General features: G+C 46.3%; 1 protein-coding gene across 2 annotated transcripts in view; it reads left to right on the top strand.

Annotated features, from left to right (window-relative positions):
- The first annotated feature begins 568 nt into the window (after positions 1-568).
- Positions 569-11947, top strand: part of SIPA1L2 (signal induced proliferation associated 1 like 2) — a 220274-nt gene continuing 208895 nt past the window's right edge. The window contains exon 1 of one of the 2 annotated variants that reach the window (XM_089897408.1): positions 569-835. The gene's annotated coding sequence lies outside the window, so the exon portion shown is untranslated. The other variant, XM_089897409.1, reaches the window with a different exon arrangement.

Here is an 11947-nt window from a genome sequence, read left to right as displayed (position 1 = left end):
ACGTCACTGCGGGGCCAACGTGCCAGGTTTGGTTGGCTCAACGTGCGAACCCAAGACACATCTATTTCCCCAGTTAAGAATCACATTTCTCAAACTGTAGGAATTAAAAAAAGATTATGTCTTGCTCAGTAAGAATTTTCGGCAACTGTGCCTGAGAACGCAGGAAGACACCAATTACGACATCCCTGAAACAGATTCGGGGTTTTTAACTTATCGGTGCCAGAGGGAGGGGTGAAAACGAGTCCCGAGGAGGACGGCGACAGCGCCCCCGGACTGCGGGTTCAGGTAGGCTGCGACCCCGCGCAGCGCCCTCCGCAGGAAAACCGCCGAGCCCCTCCCGGCCGCCCAGCTCCAGCGCGCCTCGGGGCCTGGGAACCGCGCACCGGCTGCGCCCCGAGCCCCGCGGGGCGGCGGGACGGACGGCGCCCGCGCCCAATCGCGGGGCGGGGCCGAGGGGGCCGGCAGGCGGCTGCCAATGGGAGGCCGCGGGGCGGGCGGGGGGCGGTGCCGCCGGGCGGGCGGGCGGAGGTGTCGGGAGCCGGCGCGGCAGAGCGGGAGTCCGGGAGGAGCCGGCGGAGCGGGAGGAGGACGGAGGAGGAGGAGGAGCAGCGCCGCGCCCCCGCCCCGGCCGCCCGCCCGCCCGCCCGCCAGAGCGCAGGCCGACCGCTCCAGCCGCAGCCGGCGGGTCCCGGGCGCCTCCCGCCGGAGCCCGGCGCGGGCAGGGTCCGGGCCGATGGGCAGCCCCGGGCAGCGGCGGGCGGCGAGGCGGCGACCCCGGTACGCGCCGCCGCGCGCTCGCGGGCTGTAGCAGGTCCCGGCGGACTGCGTCTCCGAGGTGCGTTCGCGGCGAGGGGGGTTCAGCTCGGGAGCCTCCGGGTCGTGTCCGGGGAATGTCCCGAGGTGAAGGGGCCGCCCTCGGGGGCGCCTCGGGGTTTGACGGGGGGCCGGGGCGCGGGGCGAGGGTCCGGCTGGCAGATGCGCCCGCGCTCCCGAGCCAGGGGTGGGAGAGGAGCCGCCGCCGCTCGTTCTCAAACTTATCGATCGGCTGAAAGGTTATTCCCGTCGCGTAGACGCGAGCACTAAGGAGGACTCTCCGGGCGCGCAGCGACTCCTCTGTGACTAACCCGAGAGAAGAAGGTTGCCCGGCGCGGTTCCCCAGCGCGCCGGGCGGGGTCACTTGCTGAACTTGCTGCGGGGTTTATTCCCCGGTAAGGCGTGTGCCCGGGGCGCGAGCCCTCGCGGCGCTCGCCCCTCTTTGTAAGGTCCCAGCGGCCGGCGAGCGCCCTTCCTCGGGGCCCGACGGCTCCTCGGCTTCCCCGGCTCCGCGTCTCGCTCCATCCTCGGCTCGCGGTCCTGCTCGGGCCCCCGTTTCGTGGAAGCTCGTTTGGCCAGGTCCCGGGAGTATCCCCACGAGCACCTACGGATTAATTTTCAACCGCGCCACAAACCCAAAGAATCAGTCTCGGTTCATCGTCTGCCAGCGAGAGCCGATCCTTCTCGGGAAGAGAAAACAAGTTGGCATGACCCCTCTGGGAGATATTTGTCATCATTAACCTGCTTCGGTTAAATTAATTCAGCCCAGGATGACTCCAGCGTGAGTATTGGAAACATCAAGTGCATTGGTCACAGAATGGTGGTCACCAAAACCTGATTTTGGTAAAAATTGCAATTGCACAGTCTTGGGATTTTGTTTAGACTTAGACACGGTTTTTAATAAGGATGGACTTTTTTTTTTTTTTTTGTAAACAAAGAATCTTGGGGATTCTCATAGGTTTGCTCAGCAAGTTCAAAATAGTCACTTAGATGTTTCTTTTCTTTGCCTCTTTTGTCTGCAGTTTTCATTTCTAAATGTTAACACTAGATGGCTTTCTTATGACAGGCATTTAGTAAACTGCGCTTTTGAGTTGCCTGTCTGCAATCCAGGTTGTAATTTTTTCCAGTTTTCCAGTTAGTAATGGGAGAAAAAAAAGATCTCCAAAACTGTTGCTTTCCTTGAAATACATTACTTCCCTATAAAACCAATATTTATGCAGACATCAAAAGGTGGCCTATTATTTCTGGCATTCCTAAAGATGGATTTCAAGGGACAACTTGGTTACTGTTTTTAGTCAGAAATTTAAGGATGTCTGTTTTGACTTGAGTAATTCAAAGTGCTGCAGTGAGATTTGTAATTATATTTATATAACATTTCTGCTAAGGATGTTTTCTGCTTAATTTAGTAGTTCATTGCTTGATTCGGAGAAGTATAAAAGAATATTATTCATGAGAAAGTGCAGTCTTTCTTGAGTTTTCGGTACACATAACATTGATTCTTCCTAAAGCCTCTGTTGAGATGGGTTGAAGTATACATGCATGTGTCATACCAAGGATTGTGTTGGGGCCGTCTTTATTCTCCCCAATTGATACCGCGTGTTTCATTTCTAAAGTACAATGGCTTGTAGTTGGCCATTTTGGTAGCATCAGGTTCTCAATTATGTGTTTTCTGTACTTTTTCTCTAAAACAAGATCATGGCAGCCTATCGAAGTCTTGCCAACGTAGGCAAACTTATTTATAAGCTGGTGAAATATCTCGACATTCATTATAGCTGTTATTTATTGTGTCGTGCCCAGCCTAAAATACGATATGTTAAATCTGTTGGTTCTAAATCAGAGCATATTCGCAAATAGCTGAAGGGGGAAAAAAAAACACAACCTCTCTCGCAAACATCTGGGAAGTTGGGAATGAAATGAAATCAGAAACAGCTTTTATCAGTACCCATATGCTACCTATAGATGGGGTGAAATGAACTTGGGTAAGAAGCAGTGTAAGCATTTGGTCTGGAAAATAAAACAAGAGATAAATGGAAGTGGAGCTTCTGGCTTTAGAGTATGGGCTGCAGATTTTCCCTAGTTGATTTAAGTGTATATTTTCCATCACCTACTTTTGATGTTTTTAAATCTTAGTCTTTCTCGAAGAGCTTTAATTTTCTGGAATGTAAGAGGGAAATTATCAGTATCAGGATTTGACTACTATGATACTTATTGTAGTTAAAGCTGTGTAACAGGGTTTGTATGTTTTGTTTTATTTTGTTTCTCTTGAGACTGGAATGGTATTTAGAAGGGTTCCCTGATACCTGAGCTTGGTAAACACCTGTGCACCTTGGGGGATCTCTTTACCTGAGGCAAAAGGGTTATTGGGTTATTCATTTTGAAAATCTGTCTCTTCTTCAAAGTGAGGAAATAATAGTGAGCTACTTTGAAAGGGCGGTTGTCTGGTAATTGAAACTGGTTTGAAAGTGCTGTGTTTGGTCATCAAAACTAGTTTAAAAGGGGTTGAATTTACTGCATACTTTGCAAAGAACTGTGTTTATGTTGATACAGCCCCCAAACCCCAGTCATGATTGGTAGATGCAAAGGTGTTTGTTTGTTTGTTTGTTTGTTTTTGGAAGATTGAGGAAGGCAGTGAGCCTTTGAACTTATGATCTACTTAAGGTGACGGTTTAGGATTACAAATCCCTTCAAAGACATGCCGAATTTGAAGAAAATTCAGACTGTTATTGTTAGCTGAAAAGCAAAGGTTTTTTTTTTTTTAATCTGTTTTGAACTTGCATGAAATATGAAGTACAGGCCTAAAGTATATAGGGAACCGTGTTGCAGATTTTCTCCTTCTATTAATGTACTTGGTTCCCTTGCAGGGTGATGGGATAGAAAGAGCATCAGGCAGGAGAGACAGGAACCTCTAGCTTCCTGCCTCTAGTGCCTGTGGCACCAATGAGTTTGGATAAAGTTTTTTCATGATCCCTTTCAGCACCAAGATTTTAGGTTTCTTTAATGTTTCAAATAAATGTATGGATTAATGAAAATGACTGATTGGGATAGTTTATATTTTTTCACGATTGTGTCTTTTCTTTCTTTGGTTTATGATAAGTTTGTATGTGAACATTCATGAGAGTTATAGCTTACTTAGTTTACCTGGAAATCAATGACTCCGAAATTGCTTTTCTGTTGCAATCATATCTAGCTGTGACCCCTTTTAAAAGAAGGGTAACAGTGTGATAGGAATTTAAATGCTTCAGAACTTCAGAGGTAAATTATTTTGATCCTTTCTGAACTTGATTCATAAACTTTGGTTCCAAAGAGTGGTCCAGGGGAGCCGGATGTTACCCACAGTAGAGGTTCTGTTTCTTGGGAGATTTCACATTTAGCATAACCTAATTCCTTGAGATATGTGTATATGTACACACACACACACACACACACACACATATAGATATATAGATATATAGCTATAGCTATAGATATAGATATTTTTTTTCCTCCCTGTACAACATTGTATAGCCAACTTGGGTGATAGCAAAGAAGAGATGCAGTAATTTGAGTCTAGCTGTCATAGCCTCTTTGTACCACAAAGTCCATAAGGTCCCTTTATGTCGTTCCTTTACTTTTTGTTTTTATCTACCTGTAAATTAAAAATCAGAAACAAAAATCAAATTTTAGGGATTCTCAGGTTTGTCACTATGTTGTGGTATAGATGTATTGAAGGTTTACAACAGCGGTTACTGTCTACTATCAATGCATTTCACACTGATACACCAAAAAGAAAAGAAAAAAAAAAAAAAGGGAAGAGTATGCATGCTGACTTAAGGAAAGTTCTTCTCATCCAGAGAGGGCATTGGTTAAAATTACCCCCATGTGCATACGTACTCACCCATACACAGACACTACTCCTTTTGCACAGGCCAGTGAAAACTTTGCTAAGAACCAGAGTTTGGAAATCAATGACCGGCTCAACTAACCCTTCTTTGATGCTTGGATCCCTTTATATACTCTGCACGTGATCTAGTAAGGGGTGGAGAGTTCCACCTTTCTCATGTTTTGACCACTAGGAGGTGTTTTTTACCTGTAGAGTCGAAATCTAATTCTACCTATTTATTTGACTTCCCCCCCACCGCTTGGTGGCCTGCAGAACTAATCCTTCCGTAGAGATGTTCCAGTTGCTCACTGGACAATACCTGTCCAAGTGGGGCTCAGAGCCAGAGTCTTCCCACTCACCTTGACCTGCGCAGAGTAGAATAGGGGTGCCCTTCCTTCAGCTTGCGTGTCCTGCCTGCACTGATACAGTCCAAGTTCACATTCACTTTCCTACTCAGACTCAGTGAGTTTCCTGTTCACTCGAACCTCTGGGTCCTAATCACACGCTGTCTTGAAGCCACGTCTTCCCGTCCTGTCCTAATGTCACTGCAAGACCTAACGTTTATCGGACTTTGTCTAACTTTATTTTAGCTTGTCCTTCCCATGATGCTTTTGGGAGTTTGATACTATTACTTAGCACCTTTGCCTGCCCTCTCGAACAAATGCTGTCTGCACATTAGATCAGACTGTTTTTTATATTTTACCTAAGTTGCTGATAGAATTGTTAAACTGGCTGAACTACGAATGGTGCCTCCGGAAGTTTCCTTCTAGGTTTGGTTATGGTTAAGTACTAATGCTCTTAATTTCTTATAACTAGCCCATTACTGAATGCCTCTTCCACACAGATATCCCGAAAGAGCACGTCAGGCCATCTTTGCTGGTCCTACCGACCAAGGTACTCTAAGACCTGAGTTCATTTTCAGTGTGTCCCTAGTAACTTGAACTGTGCTCTACGTGGTGGGAGATTAAGAAATAGATGTTCAGTGACTGACTGAGTGACTGAGAAGCGGGGGCCACACTGTGAACTGTGACCTCTGGAGGCTCCAGGCACTAAAAAGATGGTGGGAAGAAGCAGAATGTTGTACGCTTCCCTAAACTCCCCTTGCAGTTTGGTATTGTCTGCTTTTGAATTGCTTTCAGGTAGTTGGGGACGAGAACCACCTTTTCCCAACTTCCCAGTGTTTTCATTAGTTCGTACTCTTTTTTTTTTCCTATTTCACAAATAAGCATTCAGCCATAAGGGGTGTCTTGAGTGCCACCGATTGGATTACTCCCTATTTTTCACTGTTGCGCAGTTGCTACATCCGCCAGAAGAAGCTCCCAGTTAGTTGAGCTGTTGAGGAAATCAGAGTAGTCCAGAGCAGGCTGCTTTGGTGGTGTATTCAATTACTCTGAGGCAAAACCAAACCAAACCAAACCAAAAAATCTAGGTAAAGAGCTAGTGTTAAAAATGGTTACTGTGGAAAGTAAGAGCTCTTGGGTGAACACAGAATTATGTATGCTGAGACAAACTATTGTGTAGACGTTAGAAAAAAATCTCTGACTGTAGCGTTGAGGGCACAGTAGCGGGTGCAGTCTGCATAATGATTGCTTTCACTGTCTTCAGGGGGGTTTTGATAATCGTTCGGTTCCCTGTGGAACAGTGGATATTCACATGGTTCAGGAATAGGGTGGGGATACAGTCCTCTTCATAGTGAAGCTTCTAATAAGAAATTTTAGGAATCACACTTTGGATTCTTCCTACAGGACACATGCTGTTGTTTGGAGTGTTTAATGCCCTAATCCAAAGAACAATTATTTCTTTGTAGTAGGGTCTCTAAACTTTTTCCAGTGTGCATCGCATCTATACAGAATTTCCTGTGTTTAGTGTCCATATGTGCACATACACACATCTGTCTATATATGTTTGTGCATGTGTGTATATGTACAGTATAGTGTGTGTGTATATATATATATATATATATATATATATATATATATATACGTATACATGTAAAACTTTACCATGCTCAGATATGGACACTATAAAACATAATGATATAAATTTTAAGAAGGCTGATAATAAACAAAAATGAATGTTGGAGTATTTTCTTTTGCATCTTAAAGGTTTGCTTGTTACCCTTTGAAATGTGTGGGCCGGGTCCCGAGACCACTGCTCTCCCACCCTCTCTGGTTAGAGTTCACAGCTGTTTGGAAACAATTTCTAGGGGGCCTGCAGGGTCTTGTGAGGGAAGCTTAAGACAGATTCTACCCTTCATGGACCCTCTACTTACTGTATTTATTCTTTTTCCTGAGGACAGTTTTTACTTTGGCCAGTTTTCTTCCAGAGTTGGTAGTGGGTTGCTTAGCTTGAGGTTTGAATTTTTTGGGGGTGCGGGGAGAATGATAGTGTGATGGAGGATACCATCCTCCTTGCAATGTTTCTGGTCGACCTCAACTGTTTGGGAAGCGTTGTACTATCGACACACAGCTGACACCAGACCCAGAATCAGGATAGAAGGACGTAACTCATCATTTGCTCATCCAGAAACTTCTAAAGAGAAAGAACAACTTTGAAAGTGCAGATTAATGTTGGCTAGAACGGGAGCACACGGTCACCCCTCGTGCAAGGGAGGCCAGTGTCCCAGCCTCTGGAGGGCATGTGGGCTGGAAGGGATGATGGGAGGGCAGGGCATCCGCACGCCACGCAGCCTCCCCGTGTGCTGAGCGATTTTAATCTATAGCGTTTATCATTGCCTGACATGATATTGTATATTGATTTTTCTATGTTTGTCTTCTGCCTCGCCTCAATAGAATCTAAGTGCCATATGGGCAGGGCCATTTCTGGTCATTACTGCTGTAATCCCTGTACTGCCCTGGTTTCTGCCACATAATAGGCACTTAGCAAATGTTTGATAAAGGCAGGATTGAAAGCCCAGGGTTTAAACATGAAAGAGCTGTGTGTCTTGGCTTTTGTTGAACTAAGTAAGTGTTGCCTTAAGGTTCTCATTATTTCTATTGTAAATGATCTACCGAAACAACCTTTTATGCCCCACTTTATATCTCTTCTGGGTCACTTGAAATGACCTGTAATTGAACTCTGATATCAGACTGGTAAAAATGGAGAAGTAGTTTCTGAAGAGGGCGACAGCAGAGTTCCGTCTGTTACATCAGGACCTTTATTGCCTGGCTCTGAGGGCTGTGGTTTGGGGAGGGCGGGCACCCTGGGGGGAGAGGGTGTGCTTTACACCTTTCCCAGGCTTCAAGGTCTGACCCCAGCTGATAAGCACATTGCCTGGCCTTATTGGAATCAGATGAAGCTGTAGTTCACTTACAAGCCTGGTTTGGACTCCCTAATAAAGATAACTGGAAAGAGAGGATTTCTGAATTGTGCAACGTTCTCTTTTCTCTCTCAATCCGTGATAATTCCTACAGGAAATAATGATTTTTTAAAACCGATCAGTAGTATATTGTATACCTCCTGTTAATTTAGTCCTTTTAACTGGAGGATTGCAGAGTATGTTGGAACATTACTTACGCCTTACGTATAGTAGGTGCTCCGTAAGCATAGCTTTAATTTTACAGGTAGAAGTCTTTTATCTTAATATCCTGACCTACTACTAACTCCTATATTGCATGAATTCAGGGGGATATCATTCTAACTCCTGCTTGTTTAAATGTGTGTATGCTATGATGAGAACTGCGGGTGAGGCTGAGAGATTAGCCTAAATAATACTAAAATCACCGAATTTACCAGCCATTTTGTTTATTTGAGGGTCATCGTAAGTCATTTGCTTGGAATAATGGATCTGTTTTCCTATTTAAAAAGTCTTAAATGATGAGAGGAATGAGAGAGAGAGGCTAATGTTTTTGACTTAGGAACAGGATAAAGAACTGGGGAGAGAGATTCCTGAAGGTAGACTTCAAAACAGCAGTTGTGCTTGAACTTTCATTTATGGTCTCTTGCAGACTGAACGAGAACCTTGCAAGGCTGATGGGATTATCCCCCTGTACTGATGTGAAAACTAAGATTTAAGGCGAGAACACACATGGCTTTATGAATCTTAGTTCTTAGAGTTTAAACCCATCTCTCTGCCCTCTGTGGCAGCCTAGATGCTTCGTGAGGTCCTGTTGATCTCAATAAATCATAGAAGAAATGGGGGGGGTGCGGTAAAGAAAGTGCATGCAGAGGAAAATGCCAGAATTATCCCACTACTGTCCCTACAAGCGGGAAGTGGTGGCCGGGGGGCAGGCTACTGAGCCATTGTTCTAGCCTCCAAATGCCCTGTTCTGTCAGCCAGTGGATCCTCTGTTATTCGGGAGAAATTTTGTAGTTTGTGGTGAGGTAGCAGTTCTGATGATTGAGCCGGGTTCTCTCGTCTTTGCTGGGAAGTGAGAGGGCGCTGCTGTGATCCTGCAGAGAACATTTCTTTTGCTCCCGAGTCTTCGCCAGGATGAAAAGAAAGAGCAGAGGAAACCAATTTTCGTTTTGCCTTTATACTTCGCTAGCTTTGCATCATCTTTGTTTAAGTCAGTTGAATGTGAAGCCCTAAATAAATTTCAGGCATTTAAATATTTGAAAGGATTCCTCCACCATACTTTACTCACCCAAAGAATAAGGGCTTGCAGCAAAACAATGGCTCTGCTCACCTTGTCACTGAATTATCAGACATTAATAGTGAATCGAGAACGGGAACAGCCACGGAAATGCTTGGCTGGCTCTGTTCCAAAATATTGTTTCCCTGGTAGAGAAAGCAGGACAATTTGTTGAAAACTGGCAGTCAGCCCGTCAGAAGAGCTCTGACGCCATCCGTGCAGTAACTGCTCTGCTCCGACTGCTAATTTTAGGCCGGTTAAATCTGGGTGATGTCTGATGGCTGCTGTTGCTGTGCGTCTGGCTATGTGGAGCTTTCTAAATCCATCCTCCCAGCCTGGCATCACATCTCACAGTTCTTTCCCAGACGAGCTGAAGCGCACAGGGGATGTGGAGTCAGCCTAGGATACGTGGAAGGAGTGAGGAACAGGCCCCCCGGGAGGGTTTTAGGAGGCACTGCCTTTCATCTTCCTATTTTCTTTGCCACTAGGTCCACAAACACTTATCCCGCTGTACCTCCTGCCGTGGGAGGACCTGGAGGAGGACGCAGACAGGCTCAGCCTCCAGGGAGCAGCCTCGTGACAGCATTCACTCCTTTTCCATCCATCCCCGCAAGCTTTCACCTGTTCAGAACAGACCTTCCTGGGCTTCCCTGGTGGTGCAGTGGTTGAGAATCTGCCTGCCAACGCAGGGGACACGGGTTCGAGCCCTGGTCCGGGAAGATCCCTCATGCCGCGGAGCAACTAAGCCCGCGCGCCACAACTACTGAGCTTGAGCTCTAGAGCCCGTGAGCCACAACTACTGAGCCCGCGTGCCACAACTACTGAAGCCCGTGCGCCTAGAGCCCGTGCTCCGCAACAAGAGAAGCCACCGCACTGCAACGAAGAGTAGCCCCGCTCGCCGCAACTAGAGAAAGCCCGTGCGCAGCAATGAAGACCCAACACAGCCAAAAATAAAAAAAATAAATTTAAAAACTGACCTTCCTGGGGAATTCCCTGGCGGTCCAGGGAATTCACTGCCGAGGGCCCCGACTTCCACCCCTGATCGGGGAAGTAAGAGCCCACAAACTACATGGCGTGGCCAAAAACAAAGAAACAGCCAACCCAAAACTGAACTTTCTGGGAAGGTAAAAATAAGGAGAAAGATGAGAATTTTTAAAAAAGCATTTGGAACATCCCATGGAAGAGCAAAGTAGCATTTCCTTGCTGTTGCAGAAGACGGAGGTGGGGTGAGGGCTTGCGGGGGTGCTTCGGCGTCTGTGTCTAACTTCCCTTGCTTCCAGGGCAGTGAGTAGGAGCCAGTTTTCAAATGGGGACTCGGGGCCACACAGTCTTGAGGTCTCTTTAAACTTTGGTGTTCTAAGATTTCCAGGTTAGCAGAGGGTGCCCTTACTTAGGGTGTGAGACCCTGGGGGCAGGGACCTGGTCACTGTGTCCCAGTCCTCTGGCCCAGGGAAGTGTCTGGCACAGTCAGCAAATGAACCAACTCAGTGTTTCAGGCCTCAGGGGGGCCTTAGGGTGATGCTGGAATCAGTCTTCCTCATGGTGGTGATTCATAAGTACGAGAATGTAAGAGAATGGTTTGCCTCCTAGGTCTGCTGATTTTGGTAGAGTGGCTTGCCCTGGTAGTTGATGAGCTGTAAGTGTCCTGGCCTAGCTGATGGCCACACATGACGTATATTAGAAGATTCCTGTGTAAGATGGGCACTACAGCTTCTTTCAGAGGAAAGACCCTGTGGGTGGCAGAGGGCCTGGTGGGTGGGCATAGTCAGGAGAACATTCAAGGAAAAGGGAGGACCCGAGTTAGGCTTTGGAAAATGGTCAGGGTTTTAATTTTTGTTGAAGGGCTCTTGTATGCAAGGCCACTCCTGGCTCTGCAGGGGACCAGCAAATACAAATCAAACTCTCTGTCTCTTAGCCCTTCGCCTGATCGTAGTACTGTCTCCATGAACTTACTCAGAGGCCTAAAACCAAACTCAGATCCTAGCCTGGTTTGGGTTTTTCAGTCTCCAAACTGAACTTTATTAACAAAAGCAGCTTCAAGAGAAGTGATGGACCTTATTTTTGGAATGATGATTAACTTCTCTATCACGTAAGGTGTAGTCAGTTCAACTTTTTCCCCATTGTAATTTGCTAAAGGTTATAGAATGTGTCTGTAAACCTAAAGGGGAAAATATTTCGGACTCATCAGAGGTAGAAAGTGAACATTTTTTTGATCTGAGATGTAATTGACATATAACATTATGTTGGTTTCGGGCATACAACATAAGGATTCCATACTTGTATATATTGTCAAATGATCATCATGATAAGTCTAGCTAACGAAGTCTAGTTAACACCGCCACACATAGTTACAAAGTTTTGTCTTTCTCTTGTGATGAGAACTTTTAAAGATCTACTGTCTCAGCAGCTTTTTTTTTTTTAAATTAATTAATTAATTATTTTTGGCTGCATTGGGTCTTCGTTGCTGTGCGCGGCTTTCTCTAGTTGTGGTGAGCGGGGGCTACTCGTTGCTGCGGTGCGTGGGCTTCTCATTGTGGTGGCTTCTCTTGTTGCGGAGCACGGGCTCTAGGAGCGCGGGCTTCAGTAGTTGTGGCATGCAGGCTCAGTAGTTGTGGCTCGAGGGCTTCAGAGTGCAGGCTCAGTAGTTGTGGTGCATGGGCCCAGTTGCTCTGCGGCATGTGGGATCTTCCCGGACCAGGGC

The sequence above is a fragment of the Delphinapterus leucas genome, chromosome 16 (genome assembly GCF_059928025.1).
Source record: "Delphinapterus leucas isolate spDelLeu-1000000601 "Yukka" chromosome 16, BTC_Dleu_Yukka2, whole genome shotgun sequence".
Lineage (NCBI taxonomy): Eukaryota > Metazoa > Chordata > Mammalia > Artiodactyla > Monodontidae > Delphinapterus > Delphinapterus leucas.
This window is presented reverse-complemented; position numbering and strand designations above follow the sequence as displayed.